Raw genomic sequence first — 8221 nt, forward strand, 5'->3', positions numbered from 1 at the left:
GGAATAGAAATGGAGGGAGAGGGACTTAATAAGATAGTATTATTTACATGTAAGTAGAAGAATAGATCAATGAGGGTGGAAAGGCCTAAGCAATGTCAGGGTAAGAGATTGAGTAAAGGAAAAGTAGGGGGAAGGCTAACCAAAATCTAAGAGGGTATGAATAAGTCATATGGAAACCTACTCTTTTGGACAACAGCACACCCAGAAGCCATAGGTTGTTACTAGAAAATTTTCAGTGCCAGGGATGGGATATTTTCCAGTGAGTTGTTGGCAAGGGAGGTCCTTGATGCCCCCCACCCCAAACATTACAGGCCATTGACAAGGCCCTTGGTTTCCCACCAGGAATAAATGGTAAGACCCTAAAGACTCTATATACTTGGGCTGCAAGGGTCACTGAGGAATCCTGCTGGAGCTAAGCTGAAAACCTCCAACATGTAGACCAGCTTACAGAAAGCTAGAAAAAGCTACACTGAATGCAGTTCAATGGGAGAGAGAGAAATTACCAGTGGAGATACTCAACAGTGGACACTACAAACCTTAATTTGGCCAACCAGGCCAAATGAGCCAATGGGTGCAATAGTGGCGTGTCTGTTATAGGGGAAATCAACCATTCTCTAATTGGACTGGAGGTCTGCTCCATGGGAGGGAATATATATCTGATACTGAAAACCTATGATAAGGGTAGTCACGAGCCCTAGGGCTGTACTATCTGCTGGTATCTGGCTAAATGTATATGCTATGCTCACCAAACTGCCCAGTAAGCACTTCTCTTAATGTTCATACCCATATATTAATGTTACTCTCACTTTTGGTTAGAGAAGCTTCTCTTTTCAGATGGCTGTGACCTTGGGATGACTCAGAAGGCACCATAGTGCTGAGCAGAGTGACAGAGGAGTTCTCAGCACTGAAATATCTCTATCACACCTTCCAAGGCTCGGGGTCTAATGCAGAAGAGGTGGCAGAAAGAATGTAAGAGCCAAAGGAAGGGTAGGACTCCTTACAACGTGCTCCTCCAGACACAAAATGGCTTGGATATTCATAACCTTGCAGTGCCTGACATTACCTACACAAGACCATCATAATAGGAGGGAAAGATGATGACAACAAAATAAAAGAAAGACTGATTGAGAGGGGAAGGATGTATGATGGAGAGTGGAGTTGCAAAGGGTAAAGTGGGGGGAGAAAATTACCATGAGTTATTGTCTATAATTACAGAAGTTATCAATAAAAATAAATTTAATTTAAAAAAGAATTAATAATGCAAACTTGACAGTACTACCCATATTGATCTACAGAGTCAATGTGATTCCTATCAAATGTTAACTGCTTGCTAGATGTGGTGTTACACACCTATAATCTCAGCATTCAGGGGGCTGAGGCAGGAGGATCACAGGTTCCAAGCCAGCTTGAGCTGCGTAGCCAGACTTTATCTCAGAAAAGTAAATGGTTTTATTTTTTTGTTGTTGTTGTAGAAAGTGGAAGACCTCATTCTAAAATCCATCTAGAATATGGACATAGCTGAGTATACATATCAAAGAATGAATTTAGACTCCTGCATAATACCATATGCAAAAATAACCAAGAATGGATTAAAGACTCAACAATAAAAGCTAGTATGTCTATATTAAAAATACTGAGCTGGGCATGGTGGCACACACTTTTAATCCCAGCATTTGGGAGGCAGAGATAGGAGGATCATCATGAGTTCGAGGCCACCCTGAGAGTACATAGTGAATTCCAGGTCAACCTGAACTATAGTAAAACTCTACTTCGAAAAACCAAAACCAAAACAAAATACTAAAAAAGGGCTGGAAAGATGGCTTAGTGGTTAAGGTGTTTGCCTGTGAAGCCTGAGGGCCCAGGTTCAATTCTTTTGGCATGCCCATTCTCTCTCTCTCTCTCAAAAATAAATAAACAAATAAAAATAAAATATTTAGCTGGGTGTGGTGGCACGTGCCTTTAATCCCAGCACACTTAAGAGGCAGTGGTAGGAGGAGCGCTGTGAGTTCAAGGCCAGACTGAGACTACAGAGTGAATTCCAGGTCAGCCTGGGCTAGAGTGAGACCTTACCTCAAGAAAAAAAAAAAAAACAAAAAACAAAAAACAACTGAAAACTAACATGTTGGTAAAGAAACTAGAGAAATGGGAGAACCTCACATACTGCCAATGGAAATGTAGAATTGTGCGGCTACTTTGGAAAATAGTTTGGCAGCTCCTCAAAATGTTGAGCATACAGTATCATGTGACCTAGAAAGTTCCTAAATGCCTTCCCCAGGAGTTTTTGGTCCTTCCAGGGAACCAGGAGAGCCAAAGCCATCCACCCATACGCGCACGCACTGCTCTTGTTGTGTAGTAGCGCAAGCTTCTGGAAGGGGCGTGGAGCACAGCCAAACCCTGGGAGCAGCGCCAGGTGTAGCTCACATTGGCACCCTCACCGTCTGTACGGTGAAGGGGTGCGAGTGGGCTTGCTTCTGTGGCCATCACACAGGCTCCAAAAGTGAGAATGTAGTCAGGATAGAGACTGGTACCTGACTTCTTACAACCGTTCATCCCACATCAGTGTCATGTGAAAACACATGGTGTTCACCTGTGGATGAATGGGTGAATTTTAGTCCAGCCCTAAACTGGGATATTCATAATCCTTACAAAGTTAGAATTATTGACATCCAATACGACTAGGATGGACCTTAAAATGTTATGACAGGCCAGGCATGGTAGCACACACCTAAATCCCAGCACTTAGGAGGCAGAAGTAGGAGGATCACCATGAGTTCAAGGCTAGCCTGAAACTACAGAGTGAGTTCCAGGTCAGCCTGGGCTAGAGCCAGACCCAACCTCACAAAACCAAAAACAATGAAAATGTTATGCCAAATAACAGAAGCCACACACAGAAATGTCCAAAATAGGAAAACCCAAAGAGACAAGAGTGGATTCATGGCTTCCAGGCCTGGGTTTTCCAGCTGAGTAGAACTGGGGAGAGCCAAGGACTGAAAGGACCAGGGAGTAAAGAGGCTCAGGAGGCAGGCAGCTGGGCACACCATGAAGGGACTAACAAATACAAACCCCTTTTTCTTTTCTCACGTGCATGTGTAGTAGGTATGGTACAGTGTGTGTATGTGTGTGTGTGTGTGTGTGTGTGTGTGTGTGTGTGTGTACTATGCAATTGTGTAGGCAGATGCACGTGCCCCATTCACGTGTGTAGAGGCCAAAGGACAATGTTGGATATCCTCTTCTATTGCTCATCCATGTATTCCCTTGAGACAAGAGTCTCTGTGAACCTGGAGCATCAGTTTTCATGAGTCCCAGTGGTTTACTGTTCTCCACCCTACACGGTTACAAACCCGTGTGGCCATGCCCAGCTTCATGGAAGCTGGGGAATCAAATTCAGGTGGTCTCAGACTCTTTCAGGTCCTCATGCTTGCACAGCAAGTGCTCTTTACTACGAAGCCATCTCCTCAGCCCCAGAAAAACCTTGTTATAAAATACAATAGAAGAAACTTCCTTCACTAAAAAACTCTGAATCTGTGGATGAAATCAGGTATTCCCAAGGACATTGCACATCATAAAAACATTGTGTCAGAGTTCTGGCCAGGAAAATGGCTCTGAAGTAAAGAAGCCAAAAGACACACAGACAACGATCCAGTGAAAGACCCAACTACCTCATACTCTGCTATAGAATGTTCTGGAAGCATGGCAGCAGTGTGGAGCTCACTTTATGCATGGGAAAATGAAGTTGAAAGAGGCCCATGATGATTGTTGGCCAATGCCAGCCCTTACACCACTGGAACTGCATGGGTTAATCTATGATGCCTGCAGGAGTGACACCATAGTAGTGAGGCCTGCCAGGAACATCTTTGACTGCATAACAACCACTGGGCATCTCTTACTGCATAGCAACCATTGCAAACATAACAGCTCCAAAAAAATGGCAGGGTTTGGTCCAGGAGTCTGCTTTAAGTCAGAGCTCAGTGGGACAGTTGCTCTCTGCTCCCCTTAGTGTGCTGGAGAGGTTTCCCAGAAGACCTGTTGTGTGACAGGTCCTCAGATGGGTCTGTGTGAGCACATGGGCTTCCTTGACCTGGGATTTCTCCCAACAGCACGTGGATTTTCCAAAGGGAAAGAGTGAGGAGAAGGGTGAATGGCTGCTGCAGTCAGGTTTGCATTGCTGGCAGAAATCACCCGACCAAGAGGAGCTTGTGGGAAAAGAGGGTTTATTTTGGCTTACAGACTCAAGGGGAAGCTCCATCATGGCAGGGGAAAATGATGGCATGAGCAGAGGGTGGACATCAACCTCCTGGCTAACAACAGATGGGCCACGGTAAAAGGACAGTATGCCAAGCACTGGCTTGGGGAAACTGGCTATAACACTCCTAAGCCTGCCCCCAATACACTGCTTCCTGGAGGTGTTAATTCCCAAATCTCCATCAGCTGGGAACCTAGCATTCAGAACGCCTAAATTTATGGGGGACACCTGAATCAAATCAAACAATGACCATTCCTAATCTGCTCATGAATCTTGGATACTAGTCCAAGGTCAAAAGACAAAAAAAAAGCCGGGTGTAGTGGCATACTCCTTTAATCCCAGCACTTGGGAGGCAGAGATAGGAGGATCACTGTGAGTTCTAGGCCACCCTGAGACTACATAGTTAATTCCAGGTCAGCCTGGGCCAGAGTGAGATCCTACCTTGAAAAACAAAACAAAACAAAACAAACAAACAAAAAATTCCTACTTATTGGTAGGGAATAGCAGCAGCATCCTGGAGTCACAGGGCTGCAGTGTGTCCAAGCTCCGTGTGGAAGCCTGGTGGGTTTGGGGATATGCATACATTGAAAACTATAGACCTCATGTGCCCCAGAGCAAGCACCTCTGGCAACACCCAAGATGGAGGTGCTGATCCCTGCAAGGGTCCACATCCATAGCATCCACAGAAGCACCACTGTCTGTGGGGCTCAGGGTCGCCATTGGAAGGTGCACCTGAAGCACAGTGTTCGGTCAGCCGTAGATAGGCCGTGTGCGTGTGCTGCTTACAGTATTCTATACACAGGTCAGACATGTGTACACATATGAACTGTGTCAGGCACACACACATGTATGGGGTCACATTCACATGTATAGAGTATACATGGATGTATGTTAGGCATGTTATATGTATGGGGTATGTGTTCATACATGTGTGCATTGGGCACATACACACACATGTGCATGCAAGTGCATATGTCTCGCTCTCTGACTAAAGTAACTCCCTGGGTGCTTCCCCTGCAGCCCACTCTGAACAGGTAAGGGCACAGCACAGACCATTGGTGGTCCTGATACCTGGACATCATGTTGACCCCCCCAGCAAGGGACCTCTCTTGTCTCAAGTGCCAGGCTTGGCTGCTAGAAAGCCTGGGTTATGGCCTTTACCAGCCTCCCACACCCTGGGTGAAGCTGGCAAGATGGATGGCCTGGCATGTGTTGGACATAGCGTGCCAGGTGCTCTGTCACTTAGCTCTCATGGAGCTTGGGTTATCCAGCCCTTAACATCCTCACTGAAAAGATTAAAAAGCAAGAAGAGACACATCACAGGCATGTCCTCTGCCCTGGGGAGCCTTGGCTCTGCCTATGCCACACACAGCCATTCAAGTTCACACACAGCCAGGAGACCAGCGCTGGGAGGAATGACAGCTGGAGTCACTGGGTGCACTGAAGTAGAAATCCCCAGAGTCCAAGTCTCCTTCCCAGTATCCACAGCCAAGCCTTCAAGAGTTAGACCCTGGGTCTGACTCAGGGCTTGGATGTGGTCCATTCTAGCCACTTGGCTGGCCTGGGTCATGAGGGGTTTATCTCTAAACTGAAATATGTCAGGGTGGGAGAGTCCTGTCTCACCCCCAACCCTCAGAGGAGAAACTGAGGGTCTGGAAAGGTGTAGAACCCAGGAAGGTGAAGGGTCTGGCCTAGAAATCTTCATTCCTGGCTGTAGCCTGGGGCTTAGGAAGGGCAAACAAGGGTTGCCACATTGCTCCTTGTGGGCACAGAGACCCTGCTACCCCAGAACTTTCTCATGGGGTCCTTGTGATCTGAGCCAGAGGCTAGTGCCCAGGAGGCTCTGCATTCTGGACATGGATTGGCAGGAACTGGCTGCACACCATCCAACACATCCAAATCCCTTTTCAGACATGGGACAGGTCGTTGCCATGGTCCCTGGCTCCTGTGCACTGTCACTGTACCTCTCTGCCTGGGTTCTGGTGCAGTGTGGCAGGTGACCTCCATGCACTCCCCCAAGTCTTCCAGGAAGTTGCAGTGCTGGGTTCTGATCCCAGCTCTGTCTGATGGGAGGGATGCTTCCTAGGCTGCTCCAGTGTGGAATTCCAGGTGTCAGTAAGAGCACCTGGAGTATCCAGCCCTTCCCTGGTAGGCTGTCCCCTTAGCTCTGTCCCTCCACCCCTATGGGCCAAGACCAGAACAGACTGGGAAGCAGGTCACCCCACCAACTCCCCTGTGTGACTGGGAGAAGGAGCCTGAGAGCGCCAGTCCAGAAGCAAGAGCCCCTGTGGGTTGACTGCGGCCCTAGCTCTCAGGTGGCCAAGCAGGAGCAGAGGTAGGCCCTGGGACTCATCTGCATCCAAGGACGCCCTTTGCACAGAGGACAAAGGCCTGCCAAGTCCTTGCTTGCCATTCAGCACTGTTGGAGCTCATCCTCAGCTGCTTCTCTAAGAATGGGAGACTTCCCTGGACAGGGGAACACAGGGAACCACAGCCCCCACCCCACCCTACCCTCGGCTCCTCTGGCTTGGCTCTGCCCAGCCTCCTCCCTTGCCCAGCATGGGTCCAGTGAAGGCCACTCCTTCCCCTGAGGACCCACTTCCTAGCCTGGAAAGTCTGAGCAGCTGGCCTGGTCTCCTGCTTCCCGCCTGCCTCCCACCATCCTGGCTCCAGCCTAGCTGGTGTCCTACTTTCCGCTCCACACAGTGGAAATGTGGGTCAGCATTTGCTCACCAGGCCTGGAGCCAAAGCCAGTGGAAGGAAAAACACCAGGCCCAACTGCCTGGCGAGGTCCCAGCCCCACAGCAGTCACCAAGCTGGCCCTGCAGTTCTAAACTCAGAGCTGTGGGAAGGATGTCCCCCACCTCCTGCTCAGGGCGCAGAATGCAGCAGCGCCCAAGCCCATCCTGCAGGCCTTCTCTGAAGCTCTTACTCCATGTCCCTCTATCCCTAGAGGAAACTTGACCAGCTGTTGGCCCCCAATGAAGGCCGCTGACAGCACAGGCCAGGCTGATCAGGTAGTCCCCCTGACCCCGAAGATGTTGGGGAGACCCATGCCTGTTTGTCAACTCCCAGCTCCTCAGGCTGCCTGTGAATGCAAACTACAGACTGAGCTCCACTACCCTGCTGGAGAGAGGCTGTATCCTAATCCAAGAAGGTGCTCCTGAGTCCCAGTGCCTCTTTTTTGTCCTGAACTGGGGGGACAGATAGAGCTGTCCACATAGCTGCCTGAAGCAGAGAATACAAAACTTGGAGTGCAAAGTCCAGGAACTCCTCCCGCACAGCTGCTGGCCTGGGCTATCTGCTGGTCTGGCTCCCCTTACTTCGAGGAATTCTCAAAGGATGTTTTAAAAGTGTAGAAAACAAGTTTTGCTCCCAAGGCAGACAGAAAGACAGGGACAACTACAGGGGCATAGGAAGGGAAAGGAGCCACTCACCCCAGAGTCTGGGTGAAGCCTCTCACCAGCTGGGAAGCAAGAATTTCAGCACAATTAACATCTGCTGTAAAAGTTGCTGACATAGAGATTTTTTTTTTTTTAGTATTTTATTTATTTAAGAGAGAAATAGGGAGGGGGGTAGAATGGGCATGCCAGGGCCTCCAGCCACTATAGATGTATTCCAGATACTCCAGATGCATGTGCCACCTTGTACATCCAGTTTTATGTGGATACTGGGGAATCAAACTTGGGTCCCTTGGCTTTGCCGGCAAGATCCTTAACCACTAAGCAATCTCTCCAGCCCAGAGATAATATTTTTATATGGAGATAATATATTTTTTGAGGCAAGCCCAAAAGACTGGCCTGTTTTATGAGAGAGAACAAGAGCAAGAGCAAGCACGAGAGAGAATTGTAGTGCCAGGGCCTCCAGCCACTGTAATTGAACTCCAGATGCTTGCGCCACCTTGTATGCATGTGCAACCTGGTGCATCTGGTTTATGTTCATTCTGGGGAATCAAACCTGGGTCTTTAGGCATTGCAG

Source organism: Jaculus jaculus, chromosome 11 (genome assembly GCF_020740685.1).
Source record: "Jaculus jaculus isolate mJacJac1 chromosome 11, mJacJac1.mat.Y.cur, whole genome shotgun sequence".
NCBI classification, from domain to species: domain Eukaryota; kingdom Metazoa; phylum Chordata; class Mammalia; order Rodentia; family Dipodidae; genus Jaculus; species Jaculus jaculus.